We start from the raw sequence: 27,776 nt of genomic DNA, 5'->3' as shown, positions 1-27,776 counted from the left end.
GTTTCTCTCTTTCTTCCTTTATTGCAATTTATCTCACTACCTTTTTTGTAAAAACATTTTTTTTTTGTAAAAACATTTTAAAGTAAGTTGTAGACATCATACTTTACTCCTAAATGGTTTAGCATCTCCTAAAACCAGGATCATTATTCTCAATAACCACAATAATTTATCATATCCAAGGAATAGAATGTGGATATACAATAATGTATAATGTACTGACCATATGCACATTTTCCTCATTGTCCCTAAAATGTATTTTATGGCTTCTAGTTTTCTTTTTTTTTTTTTTCAATCCAGGAATCAAACATGAATTATGCCTAGATTAAATTGCCATGTTTCTTTAGCTGTCTTTAATCTAAAACACTCCCGAATCTTTTTCTTTAACTTAACATTAATATTCTTGAAGAACTCAAGTCCATTTTCTTACAGAATGTTCTACAATCTAGATTTATCCAATTCTTCCTCGAGGAAACTGAAGTTAAAGAGTTTGTGTGAGGATAGTTCAAAAGTATCTGTATCATTATCATGAGGTATTTGATGCTAATTTGGCCAGTCATTGATAGATGCTGAGTTTGATCTTGAATAAGAAGGTCTTTGCCAGAACTCTTTACTGTAAAGTTACGTATTTCCATTTTGAATTAATTACAAATCCATGGCTTGGTACATTGGGACCATGTGAATATCCTGTCCCACCACCACTTTTACCCAGTAGTTTTATATCTGTTTAGGATCCTTACCTGAAACAATTATTAGAGTATTGTTTCCAAAATGGTGCTTTGTAATTCTATCTATAGTTGATTTATAATGTTATGTTAATTTCTGCTATAGAGCAAAGTGATTCAGTTATACTTATATATATATATTCTTTTCCATATCCTTTTCCATTATGGTTTATCACAGGATATTGAGTATAGTTCCCTGTGCTATACAGTAGGACCTTATTGTTTATCCATCTGGATCCTGTTTTTATTTAATGAGTTATAATCTATTTATAATCCATTGCCATCTATACATTTCGATGCTCAAATTATTCCAAATTTTACCACTGATTTCCCCAAGTTGGATGTTGTGTCTTTAATTTTTTCCCATTATTCCTTAAGCATGTCCTTGATTCCCATATTTATTATATAATGAATCTATACTAATTCTACCAATTCAAATTCAAGACCACAGGATTCTTTCTTTCTCCTACTTCGTATTTGTATCTTTCTTTACCAAGTGAGAAACCTAATTCCAAAGAACATCAATATATTTCTTTGTTTGTTCTACCCAATACAAACAAAATGTTTTCATAATTAAACATGAATCTCATCACCAAAACCAAGCCTAACAGAGACGTTTCAAGAGTTGTTTGTAATTCTTTATGTCTTTAGACACTAATTAAGGAGGGTAAAAATACTGTGATCAAATGTTACTTGAACTAATTATTTTCTGTTAAGTGGTTATATATCAGTTTGATACAGTTAAAGTTATTTGCTTTTGTTTATATTCAATTTCAGGTCTGCTTTTTTCCATTTTTTTAGTTTAATTATTACGGGTATATTTACATGGTTCAAGAATCAAAACTATTTAAATATGAATAAGCCTCCTTATCTTGTGTAGCATGAGTGTGAAGTAAATCTCTGTCCCATCAAGCCACTAAGATTTGGAGTTATTTTCACAGCATAAGAATAGATTATCCTTATTAATACATCCACCGTCAGCGATGGCCAGTATCCTGATCAAAAACACTGGTTTACATGGCAAAAATCAGAAACAAGCTCCTCATATGCACTAAATGTGAATGAGGCAACGTACCACTGACATCAAATTTCTGGATTCTGAAAAGCCAGCCTGAGGATGAAACCAAACACAGTGTCATGGCACTAGTAGGATTACAGAATTTACATCCTGATTGAACTGTGACTGAAGGCCACCCTAGCACTGATCTTTCTAGTTACACAATTCAATAATTGTTTTATCTGGATTGAGTTGTGGTTTTGGTGTTTGCTTTCAAAATCACTGATAGACCTTTCTCTCAATTAACTGCAACCCCTTTCTCTGTCCTGCTTGTCATTGTTTTAGTCTAGCATCATTTTCTCACTGCATTTCATTCCTAACTTGGCCTTCTCTTTGCTGCAACATGTAGAAAAGACTAGTCAAACTTGAAAATTAAGGTTTATTTTATATGTAACTTCTAGGATTATAGGAGAAAATCCAAGACTTACTTTACATTTTGCCGTGGAATAGTATGGAACCTGTGATAACTAATCTTCTCACCACTTGGAGGTCATTTCTGCACACTTCACATATATGTTCAAGAAAGCTGAACCACTGGACATCTAATTCCTAGATACATGGGAAGTAATTGTATTTATTGATCCCTGCAAGATTACATGTATGTGTGTGGTCTGTGGAGAGATTTCTTCCTGCCACATTCAGAAAACTGGAATAAATATAGCAGATTATTCTTTAAATGATAGGCATTTTTCTTTCCTGGTATTTATTTGTTATTCATTGGATTCATTAAGAAGTCTGATACTGAAACATTTGTAATAGTAAAAATTGAAAATTCACAGCATATTGCTGAATTTTGATGCAGTGATACTTCTTTCAGGCTTCATGTATTTTGTCAGAACATTGTTTTAATAAATTAACAACATCAGAAAAAAATAATAAGAGGAAAACCTGTCATCTTGGGCATGGTAATTCTTGATTCCCTCAAAGCCTGACATCCTAAGCGTAACAATAGGAAAAGCTTGAATCTGAATGTCACCAATTCAAAGATGACCTCAGCAAAGAATTTCTTGTGAGTTGAGATGTCAGAGTTCATCAGTGTTAGCTTTGCTCCTCAACCAAAAGTGCCAACTTCATTGACACAGTTCAGTTTTCCCAAACAATATTCAATTCAATTACTTCTGCAACTTCTCCCATAACATATATTCTCCCAACACTTTGTTGCTGTTCTTGTTGTTTATGCAATCCCAAACTGCTAACCTTGGTAGTATCCTCTTTGGTGTGCTCATGCTCTTGCGTAGATACCTTGAGAGTGGGAACAATGCCCCTTTTGGTTTCTTGCAACATTGCTAGTGACTTCTAATGTATAATTATATGCAGTTAATCCCTCCTTCCGGCAACACTGGAGGATGACACTTCCCTAAACCTTTGCAGTTGTGGCTGCTCATGTGAATATTTATAGCCAATAAAATGTGAGTAGAAGTGGTGTTGTCACATTTTGGTTGAGGCAGTGAAGAAAATCTATGTTCAATTCTCCAGTTTCTCTTTCCTCACTACCCTGAGCCAGGAAGCTGTGTATCCAGGTGACTTAACTACAAAGCAGTGGAGTTTCCTTCCCTTTGGATCTCTGAATAAGCCTCCTTATCTTGTGCAGCATGAGTGTGAAGTAAATCTCTGTCCCATCAAGCCACTAAGATTTGGAGTTATTTTCGCTGCATAAGGGTAGATTATCTTATCAATACAACTACGTATATGAGAAATAATTACCAACTTACAGTTTAATTGACTTTTAATTAAACCAGCCCTAATTACTATCTATCATTTTGAACAAAGTAATCAGGCCAGCATATTTGATTTTTCCCTTTCCTTTAGTACAGGTATAACTATTTGTCCTGGGTAAAAGAATTCTTTGAAAAGCTCTATCAGAAGTTTTTAAACTGGGATCAAATAACATTTCAGAAACCTTGAGACCTAAGTCTGTTGTCTTGTACGGGCTTCTACATCTATTCATTCTAATGCAGTAGCAAATCCTTATCCCTTTATCATGTTTTTAAGTGTCCAGAACCATACATAGATAAAAACTTCTAGCTCAGGTGAAACCTAAAATTTCTATAGAGCAGGACCTTAAAATCTTAACTTATGAGGACTACTCAAAAGTTGAGACTGTTTTTAGTCTAACACTCTACCATAAATATCAATATATTAAATAGTTAATTAAACTAATCAGGTATTTCCTCACATCTCAAAATTTTGTTTAAAGTAGATATATATGAATAATTGCCTCAAACTTTTCAACGTTTTGATCTTACTTACATTGATGAAAGAAAAAATACAGACTGCAAGAAAAATCTTTGAATCACTCATTTTGTAACATAAAATCATGCTACATTGTCAGATAATTTTATCATTAGACCAATATTTGTATAGTTCACACTGTCTTGATGGAGTAGATTATCATGCTGATGCATAACCATTAATAGACTGATACCCACCCACAACCTTGTAAGTTTTTACACCAATATGAGTCCCCTAGTAATCCATTTTGACTCTTTCTTAATAAGCATTCAGTTACTGATAGGTTATTGATTCATATCATCCAATGAATTTAGTCCTTATCACAACTTCCAGAAAGATTTGAAAATAATAATCCTGCTTCAATACATTCAAAGGCAGTGGTACCAGGAATTCCTGAATTGCCATGATGATGAAGCCACTCTCTTTCACTGAATATTTCAAGGAATTAATATATGAGGCTCACTTTTTCTTTTTGTTTCCTATTTTTAACTCTATACCAAGGACATGGTTCATAAACAAAAAGGAAAACAACAAAAAACTTCTATCTCCTGGTTATCTGGTTTCAGTATATACACTCTTGCCTGACTTCACAATGAATTTTAGAATAATGCAAGCTATAACATCAACTCTGCCTATCTCTGCCACACTCTTCTGGATTTAAACTTGTCTCAAGTCCATGACAGTCAGCCTAGAATCAGACTCTTTCCCAAATGGGCTCTTAGACTAGCAATACCTTTGAGGACCTCTCCTGTGTGCCTCCTGCCCAGAACCTGTTGGTTTTCATCTAACTCGTCCTTTCTTTAGACTTCACAAACTAGATGAACAATCACTTACTCAAAAAGGTTGTGCTATAAAAAGTAAGTGCTTTATTTTCTCCCCATATCAATGAATTTACTTATTGACCCACAGAGTGAATTAACATATCAAGATTTGCAATATAGTTACATATATGTGCATGTGTTTGGGGTTATATGTAGTTGCCAGGTCATTAAGAATAAACACCATGTTATACTCATATCTGTCTCTTACGAGCTATAGTACATTACCTGGCACACAGCATGTCTTTGATAAACATGCCCTGAATTTTAGTTACAGATCGGATGGGTGGATGGATAGACAGATAGATAAATAAATGTTACCAAATCAGTGGAAATAAGAAAGCAGTGTGCAATAATTGAAATGATGTTTGAATTTAGGAGGCTAGCCTCAGATTTGCTACTAACTAGCATTAACTAGCCCAGAAATCTTATACAAGTTAGTTACCCACTCTGGACTTCATATTCATCATCTATAAAATAAACCTCTAAGATTACATGATCTTTTGTCACCTCTTTGATATTAAAATCAGTGATGGATAATTACCCATTAAGTTTAGTATTATAATATTTCAAGTATCTCTCTCCCTGTCTTTTCATCAGTTGCCTTAAAGATCTTTAAGTTGCTGTCCATTTTTCTTCCACCAGTAACCCTACTTAGGCTGAAACAGAAACCCTACAGAGGAAGATCAAGGAACAGTCCATAACTTTGATCTTTAGTCTCTAGGTATATAACACCCCAAGGATAAGAAGCAAAGAAAGGCAATGTCAGACTAGGCAGCCTTGAGAAAATGAATGATCTGCAGGGAGCAGAATCTGGAGTTAACTATTATGCAGAGAGTTTCTGGACAAAAAGTTGCAGCTTTGAAGTGACAAAAGCTGTAAGGAATGGAAGTAGATGATTCACCAAATGACAGACAGAAATGTGGTGATAAAATGGATTAGATGTGTCTGTGTGCTGGAGAATCTGTAACTGGAGTAAGACACTTTGAAAATCCATGAGTAAGGGGAGAAAGTGGGGGGTGGGGGTGGGATGAACTGGGAGATTGGGATTGCTATATATATGTTACTAATAAGAAAAAAATATCAAATTGTACACTTTAAAAGAAAATAAATCACATGCTTGTGAAAAAAGCAAATAAATAAATAAATGCTAGGCTTGCTCCCGCCTCAAAAAAAAAAAAAAAGAAAAAGAAAAAGAAAAGAAAAGAAAAGCCATGAGTAGAGCACATTAAATTGTCTTGTTTTTATATAGAATGGAGGAACTCATTTTTTGGTACTATGGCCATGATGGAGACAATAGGGAGTTGTAGTTAGCAGCACAGGTTTGGGATCAAGACTAATCTAAATTTGAATCTTGACTCTGACACATACCACTTGGATGACATTCTAACAAGTATCCCAGGCATCATTTTCTCATCAGTAGTTACCATGGCTACCTCATGGGGCTGTGACAAGGATTAAATGAAGTAAAACTAGTATGGTCCTTAGCTCAGTGTCTGGCACAAATAAGTGTCAATCATTATTAACTACTATTAGACATGAGGTAGAAATTAAGTTATTCCTATCGTTTGAGGGTCTTTGGTCCCTGGGTGAGTATGTCCAAGTCAGACTAAGTTTGAATAGAAATGTACCAAAAGCAGCCCAGAAGTGCTAGCCTCAATGTTGTAGCTCATCTGGTAAAGAGCTACAAGGCTGTAGGTCTAAGGAGCAGGACTGCAAAGAAAGTTCCCTGCCGAGACCAGCTCGGCGACTCGAGGTGAGTGACGGGTGCCGCAAGCTTGAAGAAGACACAGACACAGACTGAAGAGAAAAGTGGGACCGGGGGGCTCAAGACCTCTCGGATCAAGAGCCCCGCTGACTCATCCCAGGCTGCTTTTATTGAGTTCGTGGGCTAACATTCTCAGGTTACACTCATAAACAGTCAAAGGCCTCACATGATTGAGGCAATTATCTTTGTTTACTTCCTGGGTCTGAGTTGAGCAGGTGTGGATTTGAGCTGGGGGTGGAGAGCAAAACAGCCCTGGGGGCAGGAGACCTCTCTCAGATATTAGGGGTCTGTGCCCCACCCGTGTTGGCCCCTCTGCGACTGTGCCTGTCTTAGGTTGTTCCTCCCTTGAGGAATCTTACCCGTCTCTGGCTAACCAGACATCCTCCAGGGCCAAACACGGTGATATAAGGAAGGTTCTATGCACCACCCCTGTTGGCCCCTCTGCGGCTGTGCCTGTCTTAGGTTGTTCCTCCTCTGAGGAATCTTACCCGTCTTTGGCTAACCAGCCATCCTTCAGGACCAAACAGGGTGATATTAGTCTCCATGCCCCGCACCCTCAGCTCCTCCACTGCTCAAGAATCTCATCGCTCGGCCCACATCAAAAAGGTTCCCGAATGTCTTCCCACAGTTCCCTGGGCTGAATTTGCATTCAAGCTAGGAATTAAAAGCAGTGTAACTAGTGAGAGTTGACAGCTGGGTTCTAAACTGAGGAATTTGCAAAAACAAAAACAAACAACAAACAAAAACCCTCCCTTTTGTGTTTGATCATTACCCTGCCTGTCAAGCAGTAAACCACTGCTCTACTCAATCCAGTTTTAGATACCATAGACAAGTCATCAATAGTTCTTGTTAGTTTTTATAGGTTAAGCACTGAGAACACTTGATCTTATCTCTCAATTCTATTTCTCTTTTTTGTCTTTTAGAGGATTAAGAAAGGGTGTGTAGGTTATGCGTTGGGGTGGAGGAATGTGGAAGCTTTTAAGCAACCAGAAACTGAAACACAAATTTAGTTGATAATTTTAACTATCCTCCTTCCCCCAAAAAAAGACTTTTAAAAGTATATGAGGGACTTCCTTGGTGGCTCAGTGGTTAAAAATCTCCCTGCCAATGCAGGGGACACTGGTTCGATCCCTGGTCTGGGAAGATCCTACATGCAACAGAGCAACTAAACCTGTGTGCCACAACTACTGAGCCTGCGCTCTAGAGCCCGCAAGCCACAACTACTGAGCCCGCGAACCACAACTACTGAAGCCTGTGCACCTAGAGCCCATGCACCATAACAAGAGAAGCCGGTGCACCTCAGCAAAAAGTAGCTCACATTTCTCAACTAGAGAAAGCCCGCACACAGCAATGAACACCCAATGCAGCCAAAAATAAATAAAATTTTTTTTCATTTTATTTATTTATTTATTTATTATTTTTGGGGGTACACCAAGTTCAATCATCTGTTTTTATACACATATCTCCATATTCCCTCCCTCCCTCGACTCCCCCCCACCCTCCCCGTCCCAGTCCTCTAAGGCACTTTTTTTTAAAAGTGCATCGAAAAATGTTTCATTATTCAGTATTCTAATTAAGACAGTGATTTACATGTTAATGACCAGATGGGTACCTGGAAATTTAAAAATCCTTTTGGTACAATTTATCAATAAAAGTTTTAAAGCTATACATATTTAAATTTGCAACATTAGGCACTGTAATTTTAATTCCACTTAGAATATGGTAAGGGAAGAGACAAAGTAAATATATAAGTAATAACACATCTGGTTAAAATATCTTTTCTCCACTAATGGCACATTTTTTAAAAGCTCTTTATTGGAATATAATTGCTTTACACTCTTGTATCAGCTTTTGAGGTACACCAAAGTCAATCAGCTGTATTTATACATATATCCCCATATCCCCTCCCTCCCGTGACTCCCTCCCACCCTCCCTTCCTGGCCCTCAAAGATATCACCCATCATCAAGTTGATCTCCCTTTGCTATACAGCAACTTCCCACTAGCTATCTATTTGACAGTTGGTAGTGTATATATGTCTATGCTACTCTCTCACTTTGTCCCAGCTTCCCCTTCGCTCCCCGTCCCCCCAACCCTGTGTCCTCTAGTCCATTCTCTGCATCTGCATCCTTATTCTTGCCCTGTCACTGGGCCCATCAGTACCATTTTTTTTTAGATTCCATATATATGAGTTAGCATACAGTATTTGTTTTTCTCTTTCTGGCTTACTTTGCTCTGTATGACAGACTCTAGGTCTATCCACCTCATCACATATAGCTCCATTTCATTCCTTTTTATGGCTGAGTAATATTCCATTGTATATATGTGCCACATCTTCTTTATCCATTCATCTGCTGATGGGCATTTAGGTTGCTTCCATGTCCTGGCTATTGTAAATAGTGCTGCAATGAACATTATGGTACATGTTTCTTTTTGGATTATGGTTTTCTTTGGGTATATGCCAAGTAGTGGGATTACTGGATCATATGGTAGTTCTATTTTTAGTTTTTTAAGGAAACTCCAAACTGTTTTCCATAGTGGCTGTACCAACTTACATTCCCACCAACAGTGCAGGAGACTTCCCTTTTCTCCACACCCTCTACAACACTTATTGTTTCTAGATTTTTGAATGATGGCCATTCTGACTGGTGTGAGGTGATACCTCATTGTGGTTTTCACTTGCATTTCTCTAATGATTAGTGATGCTGAGCATCTTTTCATGTGTTTGTTGGAATGGCACATTTTTGACATAGATATGATATTATATTTGAAGATGTTCCTTAATATGTCTATAGGAAGAAAATTATACATTTTTAAGATCTGTATAGAAGTCCCTAGAGTGATTTGGTTTCTAAAGCACATTTATATCCCATTTACTTATTATCTCCTATAGCCTTACACTTCATAATGTACATCTTTTGACTCCTAATTGTGTCACTCAAGTGTCAGATTCAAAAAGGAACAATGAATCATTCAATGTACAAGAAACCTTGAAGAGAAATGTTCTGTCTAATTTCATGTTTCTAAATCCCGGTTTCACTAGAGAAAATGCCAGGGGGAAAAAAAAAAGCAGAAATGAAAATGTCCTCATTTTCTTTATTTTCTTAAATCTTTGTAACTTGGGCTCTATCATACACTACTTATAAGAAAACTACATCTATATTCAAAATAGATCTTCATGTTTAATATGTTTACGAAGAATTCTGTTTTCATAAAACTGATTTTATAATTTTTTTCAAACATTAAGCAAATAGGCTAAATGACAATGCAAATTCATTTATTTTGCTTTCAGAATTGTTGTTTCTTGACTGGAACAACAAGAAGTCTAGCCAAATTGATTTTATTTTGATTAATTAATACGTGTAGATGAATTGTCTTTCTCAAATGTCCAGAGTTAGGAACAGTTGGATCAACATATTTATAGTGTTAGAAGAAACCTTGGCTTTGGAAAAACAAGATGAAAAAAACTAAAACAACAGACTCAAATTTCACAAAATTATGAAAATTTTCATCAATAACTTTGCCACCCAGGAAGCACTAACTAAAGATCATTATAAGGACAGGCAGCAAATGCCCAAATTTCGCTATAAAAAGATGTGGTAGGAACACGATCAAGAAAGCAACCTCAGAAACAAACTAATTAGAACTATGGAAAGTGATAGGGATTTTTTAAATTATAACATTATTGTCAGATAAATGAGACAAAGATTCACTTATTACATTTTTTCTTAATACATTCTGCACTTCAATTTACCTTATCTATACCTAGCTAATACAAAAATAAAATGTTGTTCTATTCTTCTGAATAGAAAATACAATTTGGAAGGTATAATTTTTTAACAGATTTTTCTTGAGTAGATTTTTTTCTTACTTTACATTGAATTTTTTTTAATTACATTACAACTTTTGCCAGATCAAAAAATTTTAAATACTATTTTCATATTCCCAACACTTTGTCTCTCTCTCTACTCCCATCTGTCATTCTCTTTCTCTCTTTTCCTTCTTCCTCTCTCTCTCTCTCTCTTTCTCTCTCTCCCTCTGTCTCTCTCCCCAGCCACTTTCTGCTTCATTTTTTTAATAAATTTATTTATTTATTTTATTTATTGGCTGTGTTGGGTCTTCATTACTGCACACGGGCTTTCTCTAGTTGATGCAAGGGGGGCTACTCTTCATTGTGGTGTGTGCGTGGGCTCATTGTAGTGGCTTCTCTTGTTGCAGGGCACAGGCTCTAGGCTCATGGGCTTCAATAGCTGTGGCACATGGGCTCAATCGTTGTGGCACATGGGCTCAATAGTTGTGGCTCATGGGCTCTAGAGCACAAGCTCAATATTTGTGGCACAGGGGCTTAGATGCTCCGCGGTATGTGGAATCTTCCCAGAGCAGGGCTCGAACCCGTGTCCCCTGCATTGGCAGGCGGATTCTTAACCACTGCACCACCTATGAAGTCCTCTGCTTCATTTCAAAATCTATTTAAGGAGGATAATTTTAATAAATTGAATGAGTCATTGACATGACCAAATATATACAAATAAATTTTTAGTGGTTAACAGTCCTACTAGCAACAGTAATGTAAGTAATGTCCAACTGAAAAATAAATGGTAAAGTTGTAAGGCTTGATCACTCTACATGACTTTTTAGCTAGTATTTGCATTATTCTGAAATTTAATCATTATATAGATCATCTTATATATTAATATGCTCCCTATTACCAATAAAATGTTAAAAGCAGATGATTCTGAAGAAAGACCCTTTTAAATGGTGCACGTTCCTTAACTTTATAACTAGAGTTTCTCTCAGTGGCCACTCCAGGTAATAACATGAGCCACTTCGGGGAGCTTATAGTTTAGCAGTAGAGTCAGAGAAGTGCACAGGAAATTGCAGTAATAAATGTGAGAAGAGGCATGATCAAGAAAGCATTCTCAGGCTTCCCTGGTGGCACAGTGGTTAAGAATCTGTCTGCCAATGCAAGGGACACGGGTTCGATCCCTGCTCCAGGAAGATCCCACATGCCATGGAGCAACTAAGCCCATGCGCCATAATTATTGAGCCTGCGCTTTAGAGCCCGTGAGCCACAACTGTTGAGCCCATGTGCTGCAACTACTGAAGCCCACTTGCTTAGAGCCTGTGCTCCACAACAAGAGAAGCCACGGCAATGAGGAGCCCGCACACCACAACAAGGAGTAGCCCCCACTCACCACAACTAAAGAAAGCCCGTGCACAGTAAAAAAAAAGACCCAACACAGCCAATAAAATAAATACATAAATTTATAAAAAAAAAATGAGCCATTTCTGTCATCTCCATCTTCTTTTTTAATCTTTAATGACTTTTATTAATTCATACATTTCTTTGGCTGAAATTTCTGTCTTAAGAATCTTAAGGTCTTTTGTATAAATAATTTGTCCCTAAGGATCCCTCAATTTTAATTTGCTTGGTGTCTTATTGAATAATAACTATTCTGTAATACCGAATGGAAAATGTTTCAGAGACAGCACCTTCAGAAACAAAGTCTTCTTAAAGCTTGCTTAGACAAGTGACAATGCCTAAAATTTAGCACAATTTCATTCCCAGGAATAGGATATAATATTCAAAAGAGGTTGATTAAGCTCCACTTTGTAAATTATATAGAGTTGGTCAAAGAACAGGACTATTAAATAATATAAAATTTCACTAGAATTTTTGTCACCGATATCTCATCAAATAACTGGTCAATACCCAGTTTGGTAATCATTTTGAAGATATTTAATCAATTGTTTTCAATCTCCATATTCAAAAATCTAAGGGTTTTTTGATGGCAGCTTGCCATTACTTATCTCCAAAGTAGCAGTGTTATACCCTTGTTTCTTATCTGAAAGTTGCCTTTTTTTTAACCATATATGGTAATTCGTATTAAGATTAAAGGAGTTAATACTAAAGTCCCTCCTATATGCCTGGCACTAACTAGTTACTTTTAAAATGGTATAAAATTAAATAGTAAAAATCAGAACTCTCCTTTCAGCAATGAAATCATGAAGGAGTCAGGTCATTCCCTTAAGCAGAAAACAAGTATAAAATGGACTGAAATTAATCAAAATAATCACTATAAGAACTGAAAGTGACCAAAGGCAGGCAACAAATTGAGAGGTGTTTATTCACGAAAAATGGCTGTTTCATTGGTTAAGAAAAGTGACTATGTGGTCTTTCCATGCTAGATTGTTCCCATCTCCAATTTAGAGGATGAAAACTACAGCCTCACTTGCCAGAGGTAGAAATTTGGTTCAAGGCCAAAGCACAGTAACTAGAAACCAAAGAAGAGTTTGGGATCAAAATGATCATGGAAAAGCTGAGATAAGCTCTACACATATCCTTGGGTGAATTCTAAACTATGCATGCAAGCCTTGGAGAAACATGAAAATTTGCTGCGTCTTAAATGTATTCCTCAATCTACAGCTCAAGAGGGCAGAGGATAAAAGATGTATTGGCTTTTGGTGTCTGAAAATAGCCTCTGTCTAAATCACTGGCTGACTGCTGAACTACACAGGCGCCAAGTAGACCCCTTCAGGCTAAAGAAATGTGAGCAGAGACAGCAGTGGATACACACCACAGAGGTGAAGGATTTTACATTTGGAAACCAGGAAAGTTAATTGACTACTAAAACAAACAAATAAAAGCAGCAACTCTCAGAAGAACAAAATAGAAATGAGTCACAACAATGTATTATCTAGTGTCTAGCTACCAACCAAAAATTACTAGATGTGCAGAAAAATTAATAAATGTGTCATAATCAGAAAAAAGAATGATATATATTGGATAAAATAGACAAATACTTCGAAGCAATCACTATAATTGTGTCCCCTACATTAAAATATATATATATGTCCAAGGAATTAAAGGAAATATGCTAATAATAGGCAGCAAATAGGGATCTCAAGAGAAATCAAAAAAGTAGGAATTCTAAAGGTGAAAAATACAATAACTATAGGTAGAAATTCACTACATGAATTTAATAACAGCATTGAGATGACAGAAAAAATTATTTGTGAACTTGAAGATATGCTAAAAAAAATTACCCAGTTTGAAGTATGGAAGAAAAAGGATTAAAGAAAAAAGAAGTCATCTAAAATAGAAGCTAAATCTTTCAGAGGATCACTAAAACTGAGAAATCTTTAGCTAGAATAAATATTTATCTAGCTAAATCTTTAGCTAGAAGAAGAAGAAATGAGTGAACTACACATTACCAATATTAGGAATGAAAAAGAGGATATCAATACAGAGACTATAGATATTAAAAAGATAAGGGAATATTATAAACACTTTATGCCAAAAAAAAAAAGTTCACTTTATGTGAAAATAAGTTCATTTAAATACAAAATTACAAATATTAACTCAAGAAAAATAGAAAAATTGAGTACTACAATATCAATTAAATAGATAAAATTGGTTACTTAAAATCTTCTTCCCCAAAATAAAGGTCCAGATAGCTTCGCTGGTGAATTCTATTATCTAAGGAAGAAATTCTGCCAATCCTGACCAAACTTCTACAAAAATAAGTTAGAAATATTTGTGAAATTATGTCCTGAGGCCAATATAACACTGATAACCAAGCCAGGCAAAGACATCATATGAAAACTACAAACTGATATTTTTCATAAACATAGATGTAAAAGTCCTTAACAAAATATTAGCAAATAAAATCCAGCAATATATAAAAAGGATAATGCATTATGACCTAAAAGGTTTACACCAGGAATGCAAGTTCATTTCAAATTAAAAATCAATGTAATCAATCACATCAAAAGATACTTTTCTAAGAATTACTTTCTTCCCTAGAACATTCTTCATTACATTTTCAATCTTCTATGTAATTCTGCTTATCCTTATTTTATATATGAGGAATCAGAGATCAAGAAGGGCTCAATAACTGGCCAAATTTTACATATCATAGAAAAAGAAAAGAATTTTAGCTCAGGTCTGACTTATCCTAAATTATTCTTTCTACTGTGGACTCTATCTTTCACTGATGACCTGTAATAGTATGAAAAATCTACACGGACAGATGAAAGGGTCTTGAGAGTTTTTTTAATAAATTGCTGTGTTCCCTCCAATAGTACCTTTGCCAACATCCTTTATATTCTGGATAATAAACACTTAATCCAAAGCAGTATGGTCCATGCTTCTGGACCCATAATAACTGCTCTACTTCCTTTTCATAGCACCAAATGCCCAGACTCCAGTCTCAGTAATAGTTTTGTAACCTATGAATAAGAAACATTAGATACACAAAAATTCCCCATGTTCCATTTGATTAAAAAAAGACTGTCACCCTATCTGAGGTCCAAGGAAAAATGAAAATGCAAAGGGCTTGAGTCCTGCTCCACAGGATGCTTTCTTTTTCCCATAAATAAAATCATCAAGGCAGTGAGTTTATACATATAATTAAAACCCATAACATGAGAAAATAAAATGTCCTCATATATAAATACCCATGAATGTTCTCGCATTGAATCTTTAAGATCTTTTGAAGTATTAAGTGAAAGTATCAGGAAGCCAAAAAAAAAAAAAGAAAGAAAGAAAATTCACAACATGAGAGCATTTGGGACATAGGAGTAAACCTTGTAGAAAATTCAGGTTAAGTATATTCTTTAGAAATGCTTTCAAAAGCACTTTAAAAAATACCAATACTAAAATGCATGAAACTCTTCTTTAATATTTAAAAAAATTATTAACATTGAGCCTTCATATTTAGACATCCATACCCTAAACAACATCACTCCTTTCTCTAGCACCCATTTCAACTCTTGTGCTCACTTTCCCAGATTCCACATGGACTTTCAAACCCTATTCTGTAAATATCATTATGTAGTTAGTATCTAGAAATGTAGAAGAATATAACTATCAATATCTGTCTGTTTATAAGATCAGGCCCATCTATTTACATAACATCATAACACACACACGTGTGTGTGTGTGTGTATATATATATATATAGGGAATTTCATTATTTCCTTTATTCGTATTTTCTATTGTTGACTATTTCTGTGCCTGCGTTTCTACACAGGCATTCTAGGACTTTTTTCTTCCTCCTCAGGGAATAGTTCAGGGTTATGCCTAGAAAACACGCCCACATATAGGTCTAAGAGTGATGAAGGAGACCATATTGGAATGAGATGTAAAGGAAGACTTTCTATAGGTAATATTTCAAATCTGAGAATTAATGTCTAAATTGTGGTTTGAAATATAGTTGGATTCTAAAGAACCATTAGTTGCTTGTTAAAAGTATGAGTTCTCTGCCTCCATTGATGAGTGGATTTCAAGAGGAATCTACATTTTTAAAAAAATATTTATTTATTTATTTTTATTGGCTGCATTGGGTCTTCATTGCTGCGCACGGGCTTTCTCTAGTTGCAGTGAGTAGGGGCTACTCTTTGTTGTGGTGTAAGGGCTTCTCATTGTGGTGGCTTCTCTTATTGCAGACCACAGGCTCTAGGGACATGGGCTTCAGTAGTTGTGGCACGTGGGCTCAACAGTTGTGGCTTGCGGGCTCTAGAGCACAGGCTCAGTAGTTGTGGCACATAGGCTTAGTTGCTCCGCAGCATGTGGGGTCTTCCTGGCCCAGGGATCAAAAGCGTGTCCCCTGCATTGACAGGCAGATTCTTAACCACTGCACCACCAGGCAAGCCCTGGAACCTACATTTTTAACAAGTATTCCTAATGATTTGGATACATATAACTCTTTGGCACCAAACTATAATTTGGAGAAGGGTTCAGACTTTTGTAGTGGTCAGACTTTTCTTAGGTATTTTTAGAGGGACTATAATTGCTGGCCATGAGGCAGTGACTCTACGGAAGATATGGTCTTATGGAAGGTAACTGCTAAGATATCGGAACTTCTACAAATAAATCTCAGAGGGCCAGTTCAGTATCATTTAGGCTATTACCAAAGGAAGTACAATTATTGGAACTCTGTTCTCATCTCCAAGCAAGGCTTCCCTGGGGGAAAAAAAAAATCTACTCTCACCTGCTTACACACATTCCCCTCAACTAATAATGATACTCTGCAGGCAACCCACCCTCAGAAAACTTCTCCAAAAGTCCAGTACATTCATATAATTATTTAAAACCCCAGATCAAAAATTACCCATTATAAAAAGCCTTCTTTAAACATAGTATAGTGGTTGATTCCTATGTTAGGATGTCTTAAGTTGCAGGCTACATTTCAAACTCAAATGGTCCAAATGATGAAGGTAGGAAAGGTACCAAGCAAACCAAAATAAGAGGTAGCGAGTAAAAGAAAAAGTATTAATCTGGCTTCCTTGATTTTGGATTTTCTATGGCCAAACAGAGAAATGGAGGAAATTTCTGAGGAAAATTGATTATTCTTTGTATTTACAATAAGTTCAAAGAAGTGTAGAATTGAATGTTTACACTTATTTATACCAGCTTCTATCATTTCTTCCTTTTGTCACCATAATCTCTCTGGTATTACTCTCATCTCACAGCAATGATTCCCCCCATTCATTTTTGCTAGCTAAGGTTGATGTGAGGCTCGAGATATTAACCAGGTTCTCTGTATATCATATGGCTCCAAATCTGTTGTGCATAAAGAGAGGATGGAAGTGCATGGGCCACGTGAATGGGTCAGATTGGCTCATCTCAAGAGTGCACTGGTTTCCCATTCAGTTAGTAGTCATATTGAGTCTAGCAGTTACCAGATCCTCAGGTGCCATGTCACATCAATGCAGAAAGCTTCTATCTGGTCTGAACCATGTTGTCATATTTCATGTAAGCCATTCCTTTCTATTTTGCAAATATTCCAATAAAGGTGTCAGACTCAGTTAGGGAAATCAAGTGTAAGCATATATCATCAATGCAAATATAAAATCAAATCAGTATTAGGTCTTCAATACATTAAACCCCTGTCAAGTCTAATTACAGCTCCCTCAAATATCCTTTCATTGGAGAACATTCAGTGTTGTAGAAAGGTAACAGGGATCTTGCTGCAGACATTGCAATTCCAAAGGACGAAGAGCTGATATCTTTGTCAGTATTGCATGTAATTGTAGTATCTGCTTCTTAAGCAAATCCATTCAGTTATTTAAGACCTTCTTTAACAATTAGACCCATTTACTCATTCAAAACTATTAGAGCTAGGCATTTTAGTATGAGCTAAGCAGAATAACAGAAATGACTATCCCAGTGACTACTACTTTGGTTCTAGTGGCCTGCCCTTCAAATATATCAAAGCCAAGGACTAAAATTTAATTACTTTTGAAAGACTTTCTGGTGCTACAGTCTTATCCTTGGTCACTGGGAGTCTTAAACATCTTCTTGTCAGTTTGACTAATTCCAGTCTTGGCACGAGTGATGTTTAATTTTCTCTCTTTCACTCTCTTTTTTTTTTCTTTTTTTTTTTTTAACCAAATTACTGGTTTACCACAGGTCCTCTTATTGATGATGAGTTGATGCTGGAAACTTCTGACTCACAAAAGCCACTTTAAAATTCAGGATTTTTTAAGCCAGTTTTAAAACCAGAGGTAGCTGAAATTGGCTAAGGTGAGAGTATTCACACCTTGGAAATTGGCAAGCACTACAAATCAGAACTCTTTTTTTTTTTTCAGAGAGCTGGTTTACCAGCACATTCATAACTGTCATAGAGAAATGTGATGCCAGCCATAACCATGTTATCTTCTAATCTTCAGGAAGCTTCCCATTCACAGTTTCTACTGGCAGAAGTCTCTGAAGGCTCTTCTTTAAGAACTGGAGGACAAATTCTGTTTTATATGATATTCTCTCCTTCTCTCCAAAGTTTCAGGTATTTGTACCACCACAGTGGTACCTACTCAAGTACAATCAATATTTAAATAGCACAACAACCTATGTGATGGTCTAGTATGAAAAAAGGTCCAGCATGCATGACTGTAAATAATTAGATGAACCAAATTCTCTTTTGCTTTACCTTAGGCAGAAGTATTGCATTGGCAGAAGGAAGAGAATTTGACTGAAACTGAGCCAAACAGACAAATGGAGAATAAGGAAGTGACATCTTGATGGATCACATCTTAAGGGAGAAAAAAAAAAATTTTATTTCTAAAAAAGGGACACTATAATCTGCCTCTCAGCTGCCTTGAATTCAGAACCAGTTTCTACATAAGACATCACAAGACCTGCTATCATTTCTGAGATTCCAAACTCCATTAATGCCATCTGTATCCCTACTATCAACCCTCAGGACTTTAGTTCACTTTTGTGAATATTTCTTCCTTGCCACTGAGAGGCCTGATTAACAACAACAAAAAAAAGCCTATTCATAATCTCTAAACTATACTGGGTATACATTACAAATTACCCAGTAACAGTAATAGATTACAGACCTTTTCTTCTATAATTCCAGAAGCTGGGCACTGATTCTGTAGCTCTCCCAACTTTACCACCAGTGGTTGGCTATCCTGCCTGATAACCCAATTCCTTGGGTACCACAGAGCTAGATCTTTCAATGAAAAAAATCTCCAACACATAGTCTGAAATATCCTATGTTAACTGGCTTTTCCCTATGACCCCAATTGATCATTTGCTCCATGCCTGAATTTTAAGATTCTTTAGAAATCATAAAACCTCTTTAACAACCATGTGTGTACTTCATAAGGTTCAGGAAATTATTTGCAAAATGCTACATAAATACTGAATGTAAGCATTTTAAGGAAACAGTTTTCATAACTTTCAAAAGGTTCTCAGAAGGATTCATGACCCTGTAAAACGTTTTGAGTGACTGCCATATAGTCTATATTGTTTTTAGACTTTGTTACATTAGGGTAAAGCTAACATCTTTAACAAATTGTGTCCCACCAGTAGAAGATTATTTATTGTTCATGTACAAATATGGGGCAAGTAAATAGGTTGTCAGAAAAGTCTTTTTTAATGACGTTATCCAAAGATACAAGCTAATGGATGCTTCATCATCTTCAACACATGTCTTGTGAAATTTTCCTGTAAGTTCTCTCTATTCCAATCAGCCATAATGAGAGTAAGTAAGGAGGAGCTCATACGAAAAGTTATGAACCAAGACTGTTAGTGGTGCATGTTATTTCCATACCATGGTCTAGAACTCAGCCATATGCCATGAGGGTTTTGATGTACACCCAATCCCCAGCCTAGCTTGTGTAACTCTGTTTGTGCTTTCCTTTAACTTTTACATTTTGATGGTTTACCTAGTTTAATATGTTTTTTATGGAATTAATTTACTGTATCTTCTACAATAAAAGACCTCTTGACCTCTCTTGATGCTTCTTTGTTCAGACTTTGTCAAATTATGTTGACATGCTTCAATTCCTAATCTAGGCACTCCTAATCTTGCCTTCTCACACTCACATGAGACTCTTGTAAAAGATAAATTAGCACTTTGTTTTGGGTAACTAGTTCTACTTAACTCCAAACTTGGTTAATACTGATTTTAGGCCTATAAAGCAATATTTACAGCCTTACTAAATTTCAATTCTACTCATTCCTAAATAAGGCATTAATGATTAGATAATTTTGAAGGCCAATTCAATGAATTCTGGACAAGATACGCCTCATCTTCACACATGATTCACTGATATTTCATATAGAGAACAATAATGCATTCTCATCCTTCTTAACCCTACTCAAGAAGGTATGCAACAACACTTTCATCTCCATAGTGACCCTTTAGATGCTTATAACTCTTGGCTTGTCAGTCAAGTGCATGGGTTCAAGAGAAGAGCAGAATTACAAAGTATTAGGCACAGGCATCTGGACTATGCCTTACATAGAAAAAAGCATTGTTGTGAATGAATAGCGGGCACATAATTATTCTGAGGACTAGAGCACATACAAATTACTAATATATACATTACATATTGAAATGAAGAGTAGATCAGTAATAATCTATTTGGTAAAATACTCTGGCAATATTTTTAAACCTAGTGTACGTAGCTGTAAGAAAGACAGCAGTAGTAATATCGCATTTCTTTTAAAATACCTCACATCTCAGACCTTTCACAAATTCAAATTGACTCCTTTCAACATAGTTACATACAACAGATTGATTTGAAACACTTCTCTAAAAAGTGGCTGAAATCTGACTTGAACAATAGTATAAGATTCATCAGTAAACTTCACCATTAACCATGTTCATTTGCTAATAACTGAGATTAGTCCCACCTTTAGATGGCTGGTAACAACATCAGAAGCAGAATATTAAAACTGAAAAATAACTTCACCTCTTAAAGTGAGGTTAAGAGAATGGTCCAAGGCCAAGATGTAAATTACCAGTGCAGTCAGGATTGTAACCCAGTGGTCTTTCCACCTTGTCACTTTGAGGCCTTATTTGGAACACCACGTACTTGTTTAATTTCACGCTCTATGCAATTGTATGGAGTACAGATTGGCATATACTGCACTATCCTTTGCACACTGAGATAACGCCAGGATCAGGAGGGTTAGGCAGAAAAGAACCAATGTTTTACTAAGAATAAAAAAGCACTGCATAAACCATAAGGGCAGTTGTTTTAGCCTATAAACATGTTTTTAAATTTTTATCATATTTTAAGTCTCCAAAAAGAGATAAGGGAATCCTGTCTTAACTTTCATTTTCTTTGCCTTTTAGGATAACAAGTGGGGAAAAGGGCAAAACATGGCTCATTTCTCTGAACTCTGATGTCCCCTTTGAATTCAGCAGAATATAAGTGGCATTATTTACTGAAATGTCTTTGAGGCGAAAAGTTGGCATTTCTTCAAATCTAGCTTTATACAGCTACAAAAATGAGCATAAACAACATCCATATTCATAGCTGCCCAGAGTATAAGCACATATAAGATTTTAAGGCAATCTCACCACAGAAGTCAGAAAATGGAATTAAAGAGAAAGAAAATAATGAGTGTGGGGTTCAAAAGGTTCTCTTTAATGTGCATCAAGCAGTTTTGCGTAATGCAAGTAACTGCAGGAATTTGCTATTTAGCGGTGATGGGTCATGCATGAAGTGGGTTTCTCCTGATCCCCTGTTGGGCTAGCAGCATGTGCTCAGTATCAGTCATCTGCCAACATGTGAAGGATGCTAACAGATTTCCCTATAATGAGCTCAGTGGACTGGAGCACTAGTTAAAGGAGAAGGTCAAAGATTCATGTTTGTTTAGTTTCATCCAGCGTGTCCATGTCTTCCTCAGATGTGCAGAAGTTAGCTTTATCTTGCTTGCTACGGTTTCATGCTAAATTAGCCAACCCGTCAAATGGGATCAAGGTAAAAAGGTTGTAGCAGCTAAAAGATTGCAAAAAGTAGATAGAAAAACATACAGAAAACTGTATCATCTACATACATTAGCATAAGTCCTCATTTTTCAGTCTTTAATGAAGTTAGGATGAGCCTTAAAGATATAGTACTCTGAGAAAGTGAACATTATATTAAAAATAAAATATTCCCCAAAGGCATAACTCTAGTATTCAGCCTAAAAGCACACTATGCCCTTAAGCACATCATTATTTTTCACCAGTAAATAAATGTGAGGTGAGCTCACGAATATGTCCAAAGTGGCAACATTTTTGTTGAAATGAAAGATAGTTCAGCCAAGATTCAAAAAGGAAAGGATACAACAGTAAAAATCCAAATGAATATATCATGTCAGGTTAAATTCTGTTAAGTCTTCATCTATCACATTCTTCTTCCAGTTATTAATGACCTACCTCAACCTTTCTCAGCAGCCCTGCCCCCATCACTGCATGTACCAAAAAAAAAAACCCCCAAAAACCCCACCTTTCTAAAAATGTCACTGCAGAATTCCCCTCTCCTGATACCCCTCCATTTTGCTTCTATATTATATACGGCTTCTCCTGTAACAGTCAAAGTCTCAGCAGACACAAACTAGTACTCAAATGGCTCAAGAGACCTAACAATACATTTTCAAAGTTGTGGGAAAGGTTAATGAAAGCAAATAGATAACGAGGTCCCAGAGATTAGTCACAGTGAGACATCACTAACACCCAAAGGCACAAAACAGCAAGGAGGGCAGTAGCATTGAAAGCTTGGCAATGGGAAAAGGGTTGTCCTACACGAGCTGTAGTTATGGAGGAAATATGCATCAGCAGAAAGCACTGTCCAGATCTGGAGGGAGTAGAAAAGAAGAGCCCTGACTTCTCTCTTCCCAACTTCCAATCTTCTACTGGTGACTCACTTTGGCCAAGCTCAAGTGTGAGGCAAAAGGCAAAATGACTCAGAGCCCAGCGAGAACCTCTGAGTGAGGAAGTAGGGCAGACAGGGAAGGGAGTGGATGAATTTGGGGAGGAGAGTAGCTAACTGAATAACCACATGGTTATTCTTTGTGGGACCCATGGGGTCAAACTGTGTTTTCTTTTCTTTGGATGCTCAGCATTTAGCAGCATCTAGTGCACAGTATTTGCTAAACAACCATTGAACAAATAACCAGCTGAACTTGACAGGATAAAGATTTTGATTTCAATGCCAATTATGTTATTCCACTATATCATTGTGACCCAGGGTAACCTGTTCAATTTCTGGGCCCATCTGTCAGAAAAGATGGACCACTTAAGAGACCTTGAGCCTTTGGCTCATGTCATCTTACAACCTAACCCTGAATTGATCTACTTTCTCTTCAAGGCAGCTTCCTGATTTTTAGTGTTAAAGTATCCAATAGCTCTTACAGGAAAGACCAGACTACCTTCATGTAATTCTCAGCATTCTGTATGATGCCTGGGATAGAGAGAATAGAATACCTATGATTCATCATCATTCACTGAAAACTATTCTGTAAACAACATCTGATATTGCTTATATAATATAAAATCAGTCATCACTTCTCTCACCCTAAAAAAGATATTCCGACTGTATAGTTACTCCATAACTATGTGATAGGTAAGGTACCACAAAACTCTCTTTCATCTCTTCCCTCTTTCTTCTATGGTGTGATGATTCTTGCAATTGAATCAATTGTCTTCTGGAGGCTGAACTACAGACTGGTTCAATTTTTCAAATTGTGAGCCATTAGCAGAGAGTGAAATCAATTAAGTTGACCATGACTAGCATTCTTTAATGCAAAAGTACAGGATAGGGCAGGACAAAAATGAATAGAACAAAACAGACAAAAGAGAATGTACTGCAGAAAATAATAAGGTAGCTGTGGTCATTATGAACTATATGTTTGCGTTTATGTGTGTACATGTGTATTGTGCTGTGGTATGAAATGTATTTCTTACTATATGCAATGATAAAAAGATGTTCAAAAGCCACTATACTGCATGGATGTTCTTTTTAAAAGTATCCATATCACAAAGGGGTCATTTCTGACCCACTCTTCTGAAATGGAAGTCTCAATAACATATCTTGTTTTTATCCTCTTTTTTCTCTTTTCGCATATTCACATTTAGTAAATATATAATCCATTTGATTAACAAGAATGAAAAGGAGCTCTTCCTTATAATTAACCTAAACCTTCCTGCTGCAAATGAAACCTGTTTTTATGGTACCATCATCAGTACACAAGGATTTTCCATAAAATTCCCCTTAATGTTGAAGATAGTTTTTAAGTTTTCAGTTTTGTGGCCTTATTCTATTTAAATGTTAGGATAAGTTTTGTTTCCTACCTTAGTTTTGTGTTCTGCTTTCTTCTCCCTCAAGTACACTTCTGCAAAGCAGACGGAAAGAAATAGAAATAATTTCTCATAGACTAGAGAAGAGGACTTTGTCACAAAAAAGAGGCTAACCTTCCTGCCCAAAAGCCCATCTTTCCTTCTCTAGGGGTATTGTGATCTCAAGATCACTGGTTGCAGCCGCTGTAATGTAGAGATTTATATGCTGAAAAAAATAAAATAAAAGCATTAAAGGTTATATTTGTGTTTCTAGATAAATGGGCAAGTTACTCAGTTTTCTAAACTATGAAGTTGAATGTCATAATACCTCACAATTAATTAATATAAACTGCTCAGTATCATATCCAGCTCAGAGGAGGTTCTAACACATAAATGGTGGTAATCATTGACAGAGTCCTCAGTACATTTAGATTTGAACCACTTTTGGTGCTAATACCCAGGGTCTAACTCATTTTAAGTCATTAGCTTCAGATTAAGTCAGAGGCATAGATTTGATAATCATCTTGTAAAAATTATCCCTCTGATCATAACTGCCACTTTTCCTCAAGCAAGGATTCACCTTGGGGTCCACGAGTATGGGGCTATGAAAATGTATCTCTCTGATCTGCAGCTACAAGGAGTATAACAGACTTATAGCCCCAGCAGCTACCCTGTGACATCCATCATTTTCTCACTGAGGATAAAGAAGAGTGATTGATCAAGATGGCAAAATAGGAGGACTTGGACCTCACCTTCCCCCACAAACACATCAGAAATACATATACATGTGGAATAATCTTCACTGAAAACTAACTGGGAACTGGCAGAAGGACTCCTGTACAACCAAGACTGTAAGAAATATCTGCACAGAATCAGGTAAGGAGGGAAAAGAAGGGATCAGGTCAGAACCTGTGCCCCTGGGAGGGAACTCAGAGGAAAAAGGAGATAGCACAGGTGGAAATCCTCCCTGGGGAGTGAGCGGTTCAAGCCACATACTGGGTGTCCTAGTCCTGGGTTCTGATAAAAGGAAGAGGAGCCCCCTTGGCTGGCTGGAGGGCCAGGGGGACCAAAGGAGAACTGTAAAAGGCCTGGACTTCACGTGCGAGCAGCACTCGTGTGCTGGCTTGCTCCCAAACCAGGGCCGAGAGGGCAGGTTAAAAACCGCTGGAGTGGCTGCCTGGTTTCCCACTACTGTCTCAGCACATGTCCCAAACTGAGCTGAGTGAACGTTCCAGCCCTGCTCACATCAAGTGGCAGCTCCACACTGGAGCTAGGGCTGCCACAAGCAAGGAAAAAGCTTGGCTGTGAAACAAAGTGGCAACCTAGACCCAAAGTGGTGTCTGAGTGGGATGGGGATGGCCGCTACTGGCACTTACACAGGCAGCACAAAAGAAATGGCCCCAATCTCTGATAGTGACTGGACCACCACAGCCCACACCCCAGTACAGGCTGAGAGCCTGCACAGGTCCTGTCTGCCCTGCAACCTGACTCAACATCAGGATGGGGGTGTCAGAAACTGAAGGGAGTGATAGCTGTGAAGGACAGAGGATACTCTGACCCAAAGCTGAGTTTAAGCAGGACAGAGGCAGCCATTACTGGTGCTTCACAGGCAGCTCATCAGAAGCAACTCGGACCTCTGTCTGGGGCTGGCCTGCCACAGCACATGCCCTATCACAAGCTGAGAGTCGTCATGGACCCTTCTTGTTCCAGCACTACTCCCCTCTGGGGCAAGAGTTCTGATGCTGGGAGAAGGGAGAACACACACTTAAAAGGAACAGAGCCAGCTCAGACCCAACCCTCGGGATACTACACCATCTCCAATAGGGCAGCAAGAGCCACTGAGCAGAGAGGAAACCCTGCCTTACACCTGACTCCCACCCTAGCCCCTCCATCTCCAGCCCCACCTTCTACCAAGGTCGTAGCTGAAAGAAGGGACTTGTGTTCACATCAAATCCATCTCTCCTGCCAAAGTGACTGAGTACACATAGACTATATAGGGATGCTCCCATATAAGGACACACCTTCAAGATGACAACAGGTAAATGTTTCATCTAATTTATAGAGACAGAGAAATTAAGTAAAATGAGAAGACAGAGGAACTGGACTCAATCGAAAGAGCAAGAGAAAACCACTGGAAAAAAAATTTAACAGAAATAAACAATTTACCAGATAAAGAATTCAAAGCATTAGTAATAACAACAATAACTGAATTAGGAAAAAGAATAGATGAACAAAGTGAGAATTTTAATAAGGAACTAGTAAATATTTTTTAAGAAGTAAGAACTGAAGAATACAATAATTGAAATGAAAAACACCCTAGAAAGAATGAATAGCAGAATAAGTGATACAGAAGAATGCATACATGATCTGGAAGATAGAATAAATGGAAATCACCCAAAGAGAACAGCAAAAAGGAAAACAAATTAAAAATATGGGAACAGTTTAAGAGCTCGCTCAGATAACATTAAGCAAACCAACATTCACATTATAGGTGTTCCAGAAGGAGAATAGAAAGAGAAAATGGTCAAAAAATGTATTTGATGAAATTATGGCTGAAAATGACCCAAACCTAAAGAAAGAAAGAAATACCTAACTACAGGAAGCACAGAAGGGAGTAGCATAACATACTCAAAGAGCTGAAAGGGGAAAACATGCAAACTAGAATATTCTACCCAATACGATTTTAGAATTGAAGGAGAGAGAAAGAACTTCTTCCACAAGCAGAAATTAAATGAGTTCATCAAAACTAAACCTATCCTAAAAGAAATGTTAAATTTTCACTGAAGCACTATTTACAATAGTCAAGACATGGACGCAACCTAAATGTCCATCAACAGATGAATGGATCAAGAAGTTGTGGTATATATATACAAAATGGAATATTATTCAGCCATAAAAAAAGAATGAAATAATGCTATTTACAACAACATGGATGGACCTAGGGATTATCATATTAAGTGAAGTAAGAGCAAGATAAATATCATATGATATCACTTATTTGTGGAATTAAAAAAATGATATAAATGAAGTTATTTACAAAGCAGAAATAGACTCACAGACATAGAAAATGAATTATGGCTACCAAAGAGGATAATGATGGGGGAGGTGAAATAAATTAGGATTTGGGGATTGGCATATGTATACTGCTATATGTAAAATAGGTAAACAACAAGGACTTACTGTATAGTACATGGAACTATACTCAATATCTTGTAATGACCTATAATGAAAGAAAATCTGAAGAAATATATACATATTATATATATATATATAATATATGACTGAGTCACTTTGCTGTAAACTTGAAACTGACACATTGCAAATTAACTATACCTCAATTAAAAAAAAACCAAAGTCTATAACAAAAAACAAAGAAGGGCATTATACAATTATAATGGGAGCAAACAAGAAGAGGATATTACACTCTTTAACATATGTGGACCCAATACAGGAGCACCTGAATATATAAAGCAAATACTAACAGGGAGAAAATTGACACAAATACAAATAGTAGAGGACTTTTTCCCCCATGGATCTCAAACAAGACTTTATAGTTCTTTATTTTAGAAAATTGATCATAAAATTAATCATTCAAACTAGGACATTTCGAG

The sequence above is a fragment of the Hippopotamus amphibius genome, chromosome 4, assembly GCF_030028045.1.
Source record: "Hippopotamus amphibius kiboko isolate mHipAmp2 chromosome 4, mHipAmp2.hap2, whole genome shotgun sequence".
Lineage (NCBI taxonomy): Eukaryota > Metazoa > Chordata > Mammalia > Artiodactyla > Hippopotamidae > Hippopotamus > Hippopotamus amphibius.
This window is presented reverse-complemented; position numbering follows the sequence as displayed.